At 38.2% G+C, this 16506-nt stretch overlaps 1 pseudogene; it reads left to right on the plus strand.

Annotated features, from left to right (window-relative positions):
* Positions 1-1591: 1591 nt before the first annotated feature.
* On the plus strand, positions 1592-1736 carry LOC113923292 (annotated as a pseudogene).
* Positions 1737-16506: the final 14770 nt, after the last annotated feature.

A 16506-nucleotide genomic window follows, 5' to 3' on the forward strand; every position in this document is an offset into this window, starting at 1 on the left:
AATTCAAGAGACCCTTGGAGATTGTCTCCCAAACCTCCTTCTATGCCATTTTCTCTTTCTTTCTTAAACACCCCCTTTATGAAGCTTATAATATCAGATAACTCTTTCTTGTTGCAATCATTTACAAACCTCATGTTACTCCCTCTCATTTTCTGGAGATTTCTGAAGAAATCAGTGTATTGATGATCCTTTACTACAATAGCTTTTTGGTTCCATGCCTTCTCCTTCAATGATCTTAACCTCTATTTTCTGATTATTTTTGAAGTTGAAATGAATATCGCTTCATATGTTATTATTAGTGTCTCCCCTTTTTTTAAAAAAAAAGATTTTATATATTTACTTGTCAGAGAGAGAGAGAGAGCACAAGCAGGGGAAGTGGCAGGCAGAGGGAGAAGCAGGCTCCCCACTGAGCAAGGAGCACAATGCGGGACTCAGTCCCAGGACCCTGAGATCATGACCTGAGCCGAAAGCAGATGCTTAACCAACTGAGCCACCTAGGCATTCTGGGTTTACCATTTTCTTGTAATTAACAAGATGTCTTGTTTACTGTATTTATCCCTTATTGACTTTAGTTATTTCAAATATCCTTTTCCAATCTGTGATCGGTATATGAACTTTCCCTATTCTATCTTTCAATGAAGCAAAGTCTTCAATTTTACTGTCTTTTCTATCCATTTCTTTTTTATCTTAGAGTTTGTGGTTGGTTTAAGAAGTTTAAGACGTTCTCCCACACCCCAAAGCCAGAAAAATAATCTTTTTTCTCTTACCATTAACTTTTCAGATTTACACTGTCCATTTAGGACTTAATCCAACTAAATTTCACCCTCCCAAGGGATATAAACAGATATAGATGTATAAAATATTTGTGGTATTAAAATTTCATTGGAAAAGGTAGAAAATTAGGGGAAAAAGTCTAAAAAAGTTTAACTATACAATAATGAAAAAAGGGTTGAGAAACACTGGTATAAGCTAAGAATCCAGCATTACTTTTCTCCATAAGAATGACACTTTCCTATTATCATCTGTTAAATGTTTTATCAATCCTTTCTCCACCTGCACATATCAGTTGTCTGATATGTGCAGTGAACAACTGATATGTGCAGTGAGCCCCCCAACCCTTTTTCAAAATCTCTTCAATTTTTCATAACATATTTAGTCTTCTTATACATGGCAGAATAAGTGTGTTGAATTCATTTTTTTAAAGTCCTAATAGAATTTTCATTGGGATTGAATCGAATTTACAGATTAGTTTTAGAGAAGTGACATTTTACCCTGTTGCCATCCATTCCATGAGCACGGTATAGTGCTCCATTTATTTAAGACCTTTATGCCCTTAATAAATTTAAAACTTTTTCTCCATAGAGATCATATACATTGTTTATTCAATTAAATTCATAGTCTATAATTTTGATTGTTATTAGGAACAGCATCATAGAATGTTACATTTCTAGTTAGCTATTGCTGATGCAGAGGAACATTAGTGATTTTTGTAAATGGATCTTGTATCTGGCATTTTTGTGAAATCTCTTATTAGATCTACAGTCTTTCTGTTGATTCAATTGGGATTATCTGAAAAAAAAAAAAGAGGGGGATACTTAGCTGGCACAGGAGTGTTTTCCCAGGGCAAGGCTTATCCATTGCACTCTGGATATGCTGACCCCTGTGATTTCCCCAAATGTGGGAAAATTGACTGCATAATTTGTGGTAGCAGGGGACTGCATTAGTTCTCTCCCTTCCCTGTGCCACCACAACAAAAAAAAAAAAAAAAAAAAAAGAGAGAGAGAGAGAGGAGAAGAAAAAAAGAAAGAAAGAAAAGAAAAAGAAATTGATACAGATAGGGAGAAGCCAATAATCTAGTAACCTATATGTAGCAAAAAGAACAGAGAATTGACCCCTTGTGGAGCACACTATAATGATCAGATGGTCTGAGATGCCTGGGTGGCTTAGCCAGTTAAGCGTCTGCCTTCAGCTCAGGTCATGATCCCAGGGTCCTGGGATCAAGTCCTGCATCCAGCTCCTTGCTCATCTGGGAGCCTGCTTCTCCCTTGCTTGCTTTGCCTGCAGCTTCCCCTGGTTGTGTGCGCTCTCTCTCTTTCTCTGTGACAAATGAATAAATAAATAAATAAGCTTTAAAAAAAATAATCAGCTGGTCTGTTAATGGCACAGGGAATTTCTGCTTTGCATTTGCAATAATCAGCTTATTGAATTCTGCCTAATAAATACCTATAATTACTTTTAGCTTCCTTATTCATATGCTCAGTCCTTTTTGCCCTACATAATTATGAATTTCAGTAATGTATTATGTTATAAAAGGTTAGAACCACTTGTACTGCTTTATCTCGGTGAGCAGAGCAGTAATCAATATTCTATGGCTTTCTTTGAATAGCCATACTTAATAACTCTGAACATTCTCACCAGTACTCACAATGAAGAAAAAATTTAAGTGTATGTTTTAGAGGAGAAAATCTCTTGAGTAGTTTCCTAAATGATGACCTGTCAAAAATAGCTAATTCAAAGTGATCATTTTCACCTGATGATCCAAATTTATTGCTTAATAAGAGCTTCAAGAAATTAGTTGCATCCAAATATACACACCATTCCCTAAATCAAACAATAGGTACAAAATAAAATTATGCTCCATTGTAACAAACTTGGACAAAGTTTCCATGCGAACACATGTCTGTAGAATCTGGAAATTTCCCAAAATAGTCACAAGAAAACTAAGTGCCTTTAGAAACAGATTCCTGAAAAGGATCATATCAATTGGACTGAAAATTCCTTCACCACCTAAAAAAAAATCCAAGAAATCACTTGACCAACAAGTAGTTTCTACCAGAATAAAAGTGTAGTACTTGGCAAAATTTAAGCATGTGTATTTTAATTTTTAAAAATTGGGTTTTGGGGGCACCTGGGTGGCTCATTCAGTTAAGTGTCTGCCTTCAGCTCAGGTCATGATCCCAGGGTCCTGGGATCCAGCCTTGTACAGGGCTCCTGGCTCAGCGGGGAGCCTGCTTTCCCTCTCCCTCTGTCCTCCCCACCACCACCGTGCTCTCTCTCAGTCTCTCACTGGCTTGCTCTCTCTCAAATAAAGAAATGAAAACTTTTTTAAAAATACAAGAAAAAATAGGGCGCCTGGGTGGCTCAGTCATTAAGCGTCTGCCTTCGGCTCAGGTCATGATCCCAGGGTCCTGGGATCGAGTCCCGCATCGGGCTCCCTGCTCAGCGGGAAGCCTGCTTCTCCCTCTCCCACTCCCCCTGCTTGTGTTCCTGCTCTCGCTGTCTCTCTCTGTCAAATAAATAAAATCTTAAAAAAAAAATTGGGGTTTTTAAAGTAAGCAATACGCCCAACGTGGGGCTTGAATGTACAACCCTGCTATCAAGAGTCACGTGCTCTACTGACTGGGCTAGCCAGGTGCCCCAAGCGTAAATATTTTAAACAGGATGAATTGGATTTCTACATAAAGCTTTTTGGAAGCTAAATTAAATTCAGAGCTAAGGCATAAAAAGAAACACCAGGACTAGCTCTGGATACTTCTCCGTATCCGTTAAGTGGAACAGGTGGACAACTTTGTAGCAATGGGATAATCTTAGCTGCCCTTCGACAAGTAGGACTCAAAGTAAAATATAATGGCTTAGCAAGGAGGGGGAAAATCATAACAGAAACATCTTTTTGAAGGTGATCCTGTGTAATTCTAACAGGAAGCACAAGAACATGAGGTTTAATGGAAACATTTTTCAAACAGAACAGTAAAGTAGTGACTTAATGCAGGTCATCATCAAAGCAGCAGAGTCGTCAATGGTATGGCTAACTCGTTCTACTTTGTACATGTCTCTATGAAACACAAATTCACCCTATGTCATAATTTTGAGCAACTGGCAGTCAGAAATGATCTCTTCCTCTCCTGTTTTGTTTTAAAATTCCCCGCACCCAGCATGGTGCATAGGTGTATAGTAGGTGTTCAGTCTAGAGAGGCTTTGTGTTTTAAAGTAATGTGATTATATGATTTAAGACTTTGCACTGTTTCTAGATTTACTCATTATCACTGAGTTTGTCTAATAGGCATATGACTTACTCTGCTTGAGCCACAATATCCAGTCTAGACCAATTATTCTAACCTCCAACTTGGACTTTTAACTCTGCCAGATGCTATTTGACAGTAGATTCTCCAATACTGAAAACCTTGCCAGGCATACATTATGTGGATGTATAATTACAGCTTTCTAGTACTCTGTATGGTATTATTAGCTCAAGCTGTAGCTCATTTAGAGTACATAATTACAGCACACTCAGCAGTGAGCACTGACCTACAAAAGGGGGGTGGTGGTGGTTTCTGGTGCTACTTTCCTATCTACTTCAATTGACAATATATGTAGTTTTTACTAAAATTCCAAATTTTAAGGAAATTTGATACTCACACTACATTTTCATCTACCTTTGGAATATCTAACATCACACTGATATTTTAGAACTATTATTTCTGCTAATGATTATTGAATATTACTATTATTTGAATCACACTTCAATTTTTAAAATTCTTTCCTCTGATAGGTGCCTGGTGGAAAACACCAAGGGACAAAATGGTACAAAAGAGTGCAAGTCTTAAAGGAATGTTCTGCTGGAGAGTTATCATTTGTTAAATTTTTATAGTGCCTAGGGCATATTCACACCTTGGGAAATGACACTTTCTTGTCATCATTCCATTTATATATTTTACAGCTTCAAATATCCCTCTTTAAGAGGCACAGGAGTTAGCCCTTAAGCAAATGGTAGTCATAGGTGTATTCCCATGGGGATCGGGATTGTTCTGGACATGAGGTATTAAGTTTTAGAGGAACTTGGGAGCGGCAACAAGGAAGCTTCAGTTTGCCTGGGCTTCTCCTCTCTGCCCAGCTTCACATCGTTTGCTCCCATGTCACTATTAGACATCTCAGCTGAGCTACTTTTCCTTTGCCTCCATGTTCCTCTAGGATTTACTTGCATTACAAGAAAGGTTAAAAGCTTAACCACAACATATGGCACTTAACTGAAACTCAGAATATCAATAATTGAAGAACTTTAATTTTTTTTAAAGATTTTATTTATTTATTTGAGAGAGAGAGAATGAGAGATAGAGAGCATGAGAGCGAAGAGGGTCAGAGGGAGAAGCAGACTCCCTGCTCAGCAGGGAGCCCGATGTGGGACTCGATCCCAGGACTCCAGGATCATGACCTGAGCCGAAGGTAGTCACTTAACCAACTGAGCCATCCAGGTGCCCGAAGAACTTTAATTTTTAAAAAAGATGTCCTGAAGACTGTTCTTTTACCTTTCCTTAACTGAATTGTCATAAATAACAAGAGCTAATGCTTTTGTACATTATTTCACATTTGTAAATATCTGTGAAACTTAAGAAGAAATCATTTTAAGTGTGCAGTATATTTTCCACTTTATTCAAGGACTCAATATTTTAATTCAAAGAAATGGATTTTTAAGAAAGAAGCTTCAGTTTTCAAACTATTCATAATTTGCATTTTAACTGGAATTTTAAACATCCTGAAGGTGAAAGCCATGACTGCTTCAATATTAAAGACCTCTTTCCATTTCCAAATACATATAAAACTAATTTTCATTTATGTGGTTGCAAGTTCACATGCTAATGTAGGCAGGAGAGTTTATTTTAATTCCATAAAAGTCTTTTTGGTATTATGTAAAAAGATTCTTACCAGCATAATCAGTTAACAAAGTTATAAAAAGCTTTTATTTTATGTGTGCATTTTTCAGACTGTGGTTTGACCAATAACACACACACACACACACAAACTTTTCTTTATGTTAAACCATGTTATAATATGGTTTCACTTAAAACATCTTGTTATAATATGGTTTCACTTAAAACATCTTGTTATAATATGGTTTCCCCTAAAACATCTTGTTATAATATGGTTTCCCTTAAAACATCTTGACATTTCCCTTACACTGGTCTTGTGACCATTATAGAACCAAATGACTATTAGGAAATTCAGTGATAGATACATAAACAGAAGGGGCCTCTCCTGATAGGTGTCAATAAAGTACAGATATGTTAGAGCTGTTTGAGATCATTTGAACTAGCATTGTCATTTACAAACAAAGGCTCAAGGACATCAACCGAACTTGTAACACTCATACTGTCTCTAAAGGTAAAGTCTGATGTCATCACCATCATCATCGTCGTCGTCATCAAAGAGATTGCTAAAAGGAAAATCAACTAGTAATTTGCAGAAAGAACTATTCTTATAGTATTCATGTAGACACATACTATATAGTGTCTAATGATTAAGGCCTACCATCTCAAAATGTAGAATGAGAATACCTGGGTTCAACATATCAGCCTGAAATTTATTAGAAACGATTTATAGGAAACATGTATATTAGATACCATGAATGATTTTTAAAGTTAATAAAAGGAAGAAGGAAGGGAGGGAGGGAAGAAGGAAGGAAAGGTAAAAGCAATGCCTTCCAAAAACTTATTTTTACTTGGAAAAAGGTATTGCTATTGAACACTTTGTTTAGCCTCTATAAACATTTCAATATTATACCAGTCTCTGCCATTAAATGAAAAGGTCTTCAAGGACAGAGAGCTTATCTTGTTTACTGATTTACCTCCCAGAATAAGTACCTTCCATTAATAGCATTTGCTCAGTAAATGCTTCTTGAATTCTGTTACTATTATGGTGCATCCAACACCAATGATAGAATGAATCCTTCATCCTTTATATACCATTTCAACCTCATTAATGTACATCCAACACATCTTTTGCATAAAGAACAATTAATATTATGTTTTTTAAACAATAATTTGTACAAGTGAGTTTGAAAATCCTCGAGGGAAAAGTCAATGATGAAATAATGACTGATTTAGAAATATCCTCATTGACGCTCCTGTTAGTCATTTAATTGAGATTTTGTAGGTAAACTAGTAATCTCAGTTAAAGATGAATGCTTTGATTCTGCATGCCTTTATTAGGTTACACCAAGTTGAGAGAGAAAATATCTAAGTGAAAGGCAAGGAAGGAGGGTGCCTAGGTGGTTCAGTCGTTAAGTGTCTGCCTTCGGCTCAGGTCATGATCCCAGGGTCCTGGGATCGAGCCCCACATCGGGCTCCCTGCTCAGCGGGAAGCCTGCTTCTCCCTCTCCCACTCCCCCTGCTTGTGTTCCCTCTCCGCTGTGTCTCTCTCTGTCAAATAAATAAATAAAATCTTAAAAAAAAAAAAGAAAGAAAGGCAAGGAAGGGTGTTATAAATTGGATGAGGCCCCTGAAGAGAGATGATCCACTGATAGGCATTTGGTCTATTTAAGGGAGGAAAGTGGAGTTTGGTTGTCAAAGAGGGGGGGTGATTAGGAATCAGTCGAAGAAAGAACAGAAGCAAAGACATAGAGGTGAAAGGGTTAAGTTTGTGATATAGCAACATATATGATTTTTATTAGCACAATAAATAACACAATGGAGCAACAGACCTAATAACCTCTGAAATTGCCAAGTTATACTGTGAATGATATTTTAAGATTTCTGGAACAACTGGAATGTGATATGAAAATAGGTATAATTTCTGTTGACAAATTCATAGAAACTGTTAAGACTGCTTTGTTTGTTGCCTTCATTCATAATTGAAGGAAGTCTGAATTTAATTAGAGATAAATGAAAATAGAGATGTCATTTTTTTCCCCAACTAGGTTCATGGACCCCTGAAATGTATGCATAGTTATCCTTGGCTCATGCTTTCCTTTCACCCACCCTGTGTAAGAACCTTAAGGACCCAGTACTAGACTCATTCTGTGCCATTCAAAAGAACAGAACTAGGCTCAGTGGGTTCATGTTATAAGAAAGACAGATTTCTACCTGAAGCTAATATAAAACTGTATGTTAACTACACTGGAATTTAAAAAAAAAAAAAAAAAAAGCCCACACCAACCAGTAAAAGCATTTGAGTAACAATGTGTTTCATTTCCGATGAATATTTTAGAAATAAATACTAAGATTATATAACTGCCCCCCAAAAAAGACAGATTTCAGTTCATCATAATGGAGAGCCTTCTCAACAATTAAAAATCCTCAAAAATAATAGACCACTTAAGGTAATGAGCTTTTCATCAATGAAAACTTCAACTAAGGTTGAATACGATTAAATAAGGATTTCTATATTAGAAATGATATTGGGTCCCAGTTTCATAAAATATAAGGAGAACAAGGCTTTCTAGAGATGTGCAATGCAACAGGTCTGGTAACCTTCGCCAGTCATGGTCCTTTACATTCATCAACTCATTCAATTCTTTTTTTTTTTCTTTTTTTTTGAGAGAGAGAGCACATGCACATGGGGAGGGGCAGAGGGAAAAGGAGAGAGAGGATACCAAGCAGGCCCCATGTCCAGCCTGGAGCCTGACTCGGGGCTCAATCTCACCACCCCGAGATCATGACCTGAGCTGAAACCAAGATTCAGACACTCAACTCACTGAGCCACGCAGGCATCCCACAACTCATTCAATTCTAACAGAATACTGGGGAGTAGGCATTATCTCATGAATATTAGCTTAGTTATTTTTAAGTATCTTGGCCAGGCCAAACATCTCAGAGGTAGAATTCAAATCAAGGGCTCTCAGGCCCCAAAGGTTAGTAGTTTCCACCTGAAAACTAGAGTTAATAACACCTACTTCTAGAGTCGTTATGAAGACTTCAAAAAAATAATATATGACAAGTGCATATGCCAGATGATCACAGATAATAATATTCTAGGTGCTTTACATGTATGAACTCATTTCATCTTCATAGCAACTCTATGAGGTAGATTATATTATCATCCCCATTTTACAGAAGAGAACACAGAAACACTAGGATGTTGAACAGCTTGCCAAAAGTTATACAGCCAGTAATTGGATTTGAACCCAGGCAGTCTGACTCCAGATTCCAAGTTGGTAACTATGTTACAGGATTTCTATTCCTTTAGTGCCGGCAGTTCTTGGTCACCCCACTCTGAAGAATGAAGAGGTGGACCAGACAAAGAGTGGTGGGCACCAAAGCAAAGTTTATTGAGCAAGAGTACAAAGCTCCTAAAGAGAGAGGGTACCCGAGAGGGTTGCCATTGGAGTTTCTAAGTTTAGGGGTTTTTATGAGCTCTTTTGCAGAACTATCTTAAGCAAGCAGGGTGTGCTGAGTTGTGCCAACCAGGGCTTTGATCACGTATCTGTCTACCTAATAGGTTAATGTTTTTGTGCTAATGGTCTTTTTTGGGCTGACATCTGGGGGCTTATGTCTTAATTGCCCCTTGCTCGTGATAGTGACAAATGCTTTGTGGTTAATTGTTTTATTTTGGGACATTTTGCAGAAGTCATTTTTGCAAAGGCTGCAAGCAGAATGCTAGTGTGTTCCTGTTTTAGCTGCAAAACAGGATGTTAGTGCTGTTCTGTCTCTGCTGTCCCAACTCCATATTTTCTTGTTGGGGACCCTGGCCCTGACTACCTAACTGTCCGACTAACTCCTAACAACTACTATGCTGTGCTAGCACAATTTGTTTTATGTTTGCAAGATTTCTCTCCCCAACAAGACAGTTATTGTTTGAGGGTAAAAAATGGAAGTACCTTAATAAAACTAAGCTTGTTTGGGACATATAAATTCAAAAAAAAATTTTATTGGTCACTGCACAGCCCATAAATGTTCTGTACTGAAGATCTCAGACTGTCATGCTATACTACATTTACTTTACATGCCAATATCTAGGCAGGTTAGAGTTTCTCACTTCTTGATTCTTACTCCTCTGCTTCTGTCAGGGCTGTTGGATGAATCAAAAACAAATGACTGAGACATAGCAAAAAAATCTGAGCAGGTCTGCTCTCCAATTTAGAGGGAGATCAGCAACAAATATCAGCTTTACCTAAATCCCTTTGCAATACAGACGATAATCATTTAAAAGAACCTTACAATTTCATTTGTAGATTTCCTCCCCCTCTGCCCTTCTGCCCTATCTTTTTTGTTCCCTCACCACAGCAAGGATGACTCTTCAAAAGGAAACACAAAAATTTCAAAATAATGAAATAAAAGTACAAGACTTTTCAGGATCCATCCCTATCAGTTTGACTCAGAACCAACTTGTTTTGCCTCTGTTGCCTGTTTCTCTTAATCATTAATGTTATTATTTATAATCTCTGAAGACTTTTTGTTCATGGCTGGTCACTGAATGTACTCTGAGGAAGAAACAAGAACCACTCACTCTCAGGGAAGCTTTGTAATTTGCCTCTTGGATTGTTGCTAAACTGGGTTTCTCTGTCCTATAGGGGACTCCTGAATGGTGATTCACAAGCTGAGATTTATGACTTGCTATGTCCAAAGAGACAAGCAAAATATTTATTTCTGTCATTTTTCTCAAGAAGTTGAGTCACTCACATATCTCTCTTAGAACTTAAAAGGCTATAGTTTTAAGTAATTTTATGACACTCTTCATAAGTGGATATAAGCCGATAGCAAAGCAGTGTTAGAATTCTACTTGCAAAGCAGTAACATTCACATACATTTTCTTGTTTGATCCTTACAAAAACTCTATGAGATTTTAATATCTTTTTTCCCCATTTTATATGAATGAATGAAGCAAACAAAGTGGTTGAGGAATTTACCAAAGGGCCTGCCCTTGGTGAGTGGTGGAACTGGAATTCAATTCATGTCTGTCAGATGCCACACTCAAGTTCTTAACTCTCAATTTTCAAATATCGGGGACCTTTCTCAATAACCCAGACAGGCCTCTGGCAAATACTGCTGAAATACTTGGTGTACAACTATACACTAAAGTCCTCTATCCACCTGTAAAAATGTACCCGAAGCTACTTTTCTTGATACTCTCTGTGCCTTTCAACCCTCTCAGAGAGTGCTATTTTATTTCCTGAGCACCATCCATGTGCTGGTTAGTGCAAGAAAAGTTACTTTTAGCAAGATGTCTTTTCTGGGGGTCAGTTTCATAAATGCAGCCACATCAGCTACCCTTCAATGGGATCCAGCTGAGTCTGACTGAATCATCACTGGGGTAATGAGCTGAAAGCAGGTTTTGTTTCATTGAAGCTAAGACCCTACAATACCCATCTCAGGATCTCCTAAGAGGAGGGAAACCACTAGGCCAAGTCACTGGCCGAGGTGGAGGAGGAGGGTGATGGGGGAGGTGATGGAATTTGGATCCCAGGAATCAGATTCAGACTGCTCAGTGTTTTTGAAGACTGGCATTCACCTGTGGACAATATTTTCCTTGAGGATTCTCCTAGAAAAATTCTTTTAGTGCCTCCAGCTGTTCCTTAACCTTCTGGTCAGGTCTTCACAATTCAAAAATAACTGCCAGAAGTTATTCAGGTAATTTTTGTTAATTCAAGTCAAGCACTTGCTCCCTCTTACTTAAGTTGCCTGTGGCTGCTTCACTAAAGGACTGTTTCATCACTAAACACTGGACTTCACCTAATAACTCTGTTGGCAGTGCAGATATCCAGAAATTTTATAGGATACTTGGTAGTAATGATTGTAGTAAGAAGCATTTCATGGGAATTTATTCTCTTCTTTAAAAGAAATATAGACTATAAATAGTAGACTCTGCCAGAAGAAAAAGATTAAATCTTAGGCTGGCTGAATTGGAGAATTTTTGTGTTTTTATATTTCACTGTATCATTTTGATTTCAGTTTGCAAAGCTTTAGAAGTCTTTAAATAAATACAGTTAAGAAGAAAACCTTTTCTGTGAGCTAAAGAAGCATTTTAGTATTTGTTCTGGTTTATTTTTAATTTCTTGCCTACTAAAAAACTATAAAAGTTATTTTCTAAAATAAGAAGTAGTAATGGCTGATAAACCCCCCCAAAAAGTTTTGTATCTAATTATTGCAATTTTTTTAAATTTGTGAATTAAAAACGAGAAAGAGAATTAAAAAATGAGAAAGAGAGAGGGGAAAAAAGCCCGTAAAATATGTCAGTGAACTTAATCCCCCAGGGAACCTTCTGAAAAACTGTGTGGAACCCACCTTAGAATTGTCCCACCAGGGAATAGGGAAGCCAGTCCCAGTAGTTGAAGATGGTGTTGACTCTGCATTTCTGATTCCCGTGGTACTAAGCGTACCTGTGGGGCTGCAGAAGGGCCTCCTGTGGAGAAGCAGACACAGGAGGTGTCAGTCAGATGGCAGCTGTTGCTACAGCCACAGGAAGGTAAACTTAGATAAGGATGGGTGTGGCATATGGGGTGGGGTGTTAACAGTTTCTGTCAAACAGAAACTGGATTGAACAGTGAAGGGTGAGCTTCCTAATATTTCAACCATGAGTTATGCCTACTTAGCTGCTCCATCACTGGTCTCAGGCACAGGGCAGACTCTGCCCCCGTACACTTGCTCATGGAACAGAAGCAAAAAGCACCTTGCCTCAGGCAGGTGCGTGCAAGAGAAAAGAGGAGTGGGCTGAGGCAGGCCTGCTTGCTAGTCAGGTAAATCACGCCTTCCTGGAGGAGGAGTGTCAGAGGAGAAAGAGAGGGAGGGCCCCAAGAAAAATCAAAGTATAAAAGCTAATACTGCAATTAAAAAAAAGAAGAAGAGGGGCGCCTGGGTGGCTCAGTCGTTAAGCGTCTGCCTCCGGCTCAGGTCATGATCCCAGGGTCCTGGGATCCAGCCCCGCATCGGGGTCCCTGCTCCGCGGGAGTCTGCTTCTCCCTCTCCCACTCCCCCTGCTTGTGTTCCCTCTCTTGCAGTCTCTCTCTCTGTGTCAAATAAATAAATAAAATCTTTAAAAAAAAGAAGAAAGAAAATAGTGGTATTCACATATTATTTCAGATTATCAAGGTATACACCCCCTAAGTAGTTAAAAAATTGCAGAAGTTACCTGTTGGGGAATGGGAATTGGGATTAGGAAGACCAGAAGAGGGACTGCTCTTTTTCACTACAACCTTAATCATACTATTTGACTTTTTAATTCTGAATCTACGTATTATTTTGATAAAACATAAATTTGAAAAAACTATATAGCAGACCCACCACACTGAGGAGAAAAAACTTTTTTTTTTAACAGACATGACAATAATCCTAATTAGAAAAAATTCTACATGAAGAGTTTTTACTTTCATAATCAGGAAAATACAAATACATACTAAAAATACTTTAAAATACCTAAAGCATGTATGAGTTGGACTCCCTGATATGGTCCTTCTATGTATTAGGAATTTATTAAGTTTATTTTATTTCAGTAATTAATTCTAAGAAGCAACAGTGAAAATAAATTAAGAACATATACTCTGCTAGTTCAGACACCCCTCTTTGAAAAGTCTGCGACCCATTGGGGTGTAAATAAAACTAGTGAGATACCAATGTGAAATGCAAGAAGCTCTGGATTTGGAGTAAAAAAAAAAACAACCCAAAAACTAAATTGGAGTTCTAGATCTGCCACCCACTAACTCTGATGTTGGTTATGTTCTTTGAGTATCACTGACCCTTGTTTTCCCTCTGTAAAGGGGGTTAACAACACTGACCTCACAGGATTATTTTTGAGATGACGTGAAATAATGTATGAAAGCACTGTAAACAGTTATATAAATATAGGTATCTATTTGAAAACTCTGTTTTAAATATTATATTTAAAAACAAAAAACTAAGGGTGCCTGGGTGGCTCAGATGGTTAGGCATTTGCCTTTGGCTCAGGTCGTGATCTCTAGGTTCTGGGATTGAGCCCGCAGTAGGGCTCTAGGCTCAGCGGGGAGTCTGATTCTCCTTCTCCCTCTGTCTCTCCCCCTGCTCATGCTCTCACTCTCTCTCTCTCTGTATCTCTTGTCTCAAGTGAATAAATAAAATCTTTAAAAAAAGAACACAAAAAAATCCGAAAAACTAATTATAGATAACCTATTAAAAGAAAAATTATAAGGGCACATTTTAAAATTAAAACTTCATTAGAAAATATATTTCACTTTAAGGCATATATGAAGATAAATATTTCCATCACTATGTGCTGGCTAGGTAGTACCTTGGCATACTTATAACAATTGTGTTTTTCACCTTACAATTTTTTTATCTGATTATAAAAGTAATGTGTGTTTATTATATATCCTCAAATGTACCTTCCCCCAAAATGACTTCTAATGGTTCCAAATCATTCCAACAAGCAGCTGTGCAGTAATTTGACATCTTCCTATTGTTAAGATAGTTTGGTTGTTTCTAATTTTTCAGTATTATAATTGACCTGGGTTCAGTATGCTACGACACAAACTGTTACACTGAGTCAGAATTCCCTATGTACTCATTGGGTTCCCCACTGGACAATAAGTTTTGTGAGGGATTTTTTTTTCTGCCACTGTTACTCAGTGCCTAGTATTTTGTCTAGAACATAGTATCTACGTATATAAATATGTGCTGTGTGAATGAACAAAGGAATGAATTAATGAATGCTAGTATTTCCCCATAGGATTTAAGTGGAATTGCAGGGATGCCTAACAAAATGAGATAACCTTTATGAAAGCACTTTGTGTGTTTTAAACTTTATTATCTTTTAGTCAAGATTATTTTTGCTGTTTTAACTGTTACCATGAACCAGAACAATAAGAAGGAGACGTGTGAGGGGCAGATGTGGGCATCGGTGGGGGGGACATGATATGGGAGGGGGGGTGACACATGCCTCTTCCTGTCCTAGACACTGGCAAGCAGGCTGTATTTAGAGCTCTTTGTAGGCCTTGGCAAGGACAAAGCTTTCATCTTAATAGAATTCTCTGTTGGCAGTGCAGGAAGTAGCTGTTTCAAAGCAGGAAGGGGAAAGAGAAAAGGGAATGACTGTGGGAGGGGAAATTATTTTTCTCATTTTCTACAAAATATGAGTTGGACATACACAAAGAGGAATATATGGAAAGAAATGCAGACTGCGCATTGACCCCCTCTGTATACCTAGGTTCTGTGCTGGAGGCCAACACAAACGTGTATTTGCTAAAATCCAATACAGTGTGCTGCTCCGGGGCAGTACGTTGAAATAACCATAGAGGTTAGAAAGCCCTGGAAAAGCAATGTGTATCACAGGAGGAGTGCTGTATTAGGGTAATTTCTGATTTAAAGGGGGCACAAAGGAACCCTCTGGGTGATGAAAATAGCTCATATCTTGTTTAGCAACTGCCGCAGCTCTGAACTGAGCACTTAGGCTCTCTGTGCATTTTATTGAAAGTGAATGGTGGAGGCTGCCTTTAGGCAATCAACTTGAGCAATGGAAACCTGAGTAAGGTAAAAGGGTCCACAGGGGCCACTGGGCTGAATACAAACAGGTCCATTAGGCAACCCACCTCAAAATATCCACAAGTCCTAGCTGACCAATAGGTTAGAAAAAAGGAGAACTGTGTATGTTCCCATACCTCCTCACCTCCCCCCCTTAACTACAGCCCCCACAACCCCACCACCACCGCCCCCCCCTCCTGGCAGACAGTCTCTCCTTTGCTGTCCTGCCCCCTACTCCTTTGCAGTGTATTCTGTAACTTCTCTCTCTTTTGTTCTGCTTAGGGTGAATTCTTTCACTGCCAGTCTCGCCGGCCTCCACTGGATCCGGTCGTGTCACAGAAACTATACCTCAATTTTAAAAATTCTTACGTAAGAGAGTTTTTTTTCTGGTTGCGAAAATAACATGCATTCATTATAGAAAGTTTAGAAAATACTGATATGCACAAAAAAGGAAATAAAAATTCTATGGAGTTTTATTGCCTGGAGACAATCACCCTTAACATTTGTGTCATTGTTATCTGAGTTTCCATTATCCCACCATCCCATTTAAGAGGCTACCTAATAAAGCAGTAGTTATCATAACACGGACATATTCAACTAATGAACTGACCACTTATAAAATTTGTCCCCACCCAACATCCTCTAACTTAACGCTAGGTTTCGTCCGTCCCCACCCATCCTGTCAAAGTGCTTGTCCAGCAGCTGCTGCCTGAATGTTGGAGGTAAACATCCACAAATGTAATGGAAATTGACCCTAAAGTGAATTGTGAATTTTTTTAAAAAGCAAGGTATACTTCATAAAGTCAGTGAACATAATGTTGGAAAACTGTAGGATCACGTAAAAGCCATGGAAAAGCAAGTTCCATCTGATGTGCGTGTACTAAAAGAAAATAAACAGGTCTGATGACAAGCACTTCAAAAGAGAATGATTCGGCGATCAAAGATTAGAAGAAGCGCTTTGAAAATAATGAAGCCCTCAAATTATTTTTGTTACAAAAGTTATGATAGTACTACAAAAGTCAGCCATAAAATGTTGAAGAATATTATACCATACTATCATATGATTTTATTCAAGAGAAAAAGTTAAAATAACAATATTTTAAGCTTTTTCCCATTTTCTTAAAGATTTATTTATTTGAAAGAGAGTGCATGTGTATCCCCCCACCACACACACACACACACACACACACACACACACACACACACACGTGGGGGGTGCAGAGGGAGAGAGAGAAAGAGAGAGAGAGCATGAGCACATCTCAAGCAGCACATCTCAAGCGGACTTCTGCTGATGGTGGAGCAGGACACG

This window comes from Zalophus californianus, chromosome 9, assembly GCF_009762305.2.
Source record: "Zalophus californianus isolate mZalCal1 chromosome 9, mZalCal1.pri.v2, whole genome shotgun sequence".
Lineage (NCBI taxonomy): Eukaryota > Metazoa > Chordata > Mammalia > Carnivora > Otariidae > Zalophus > Zalophus californianus.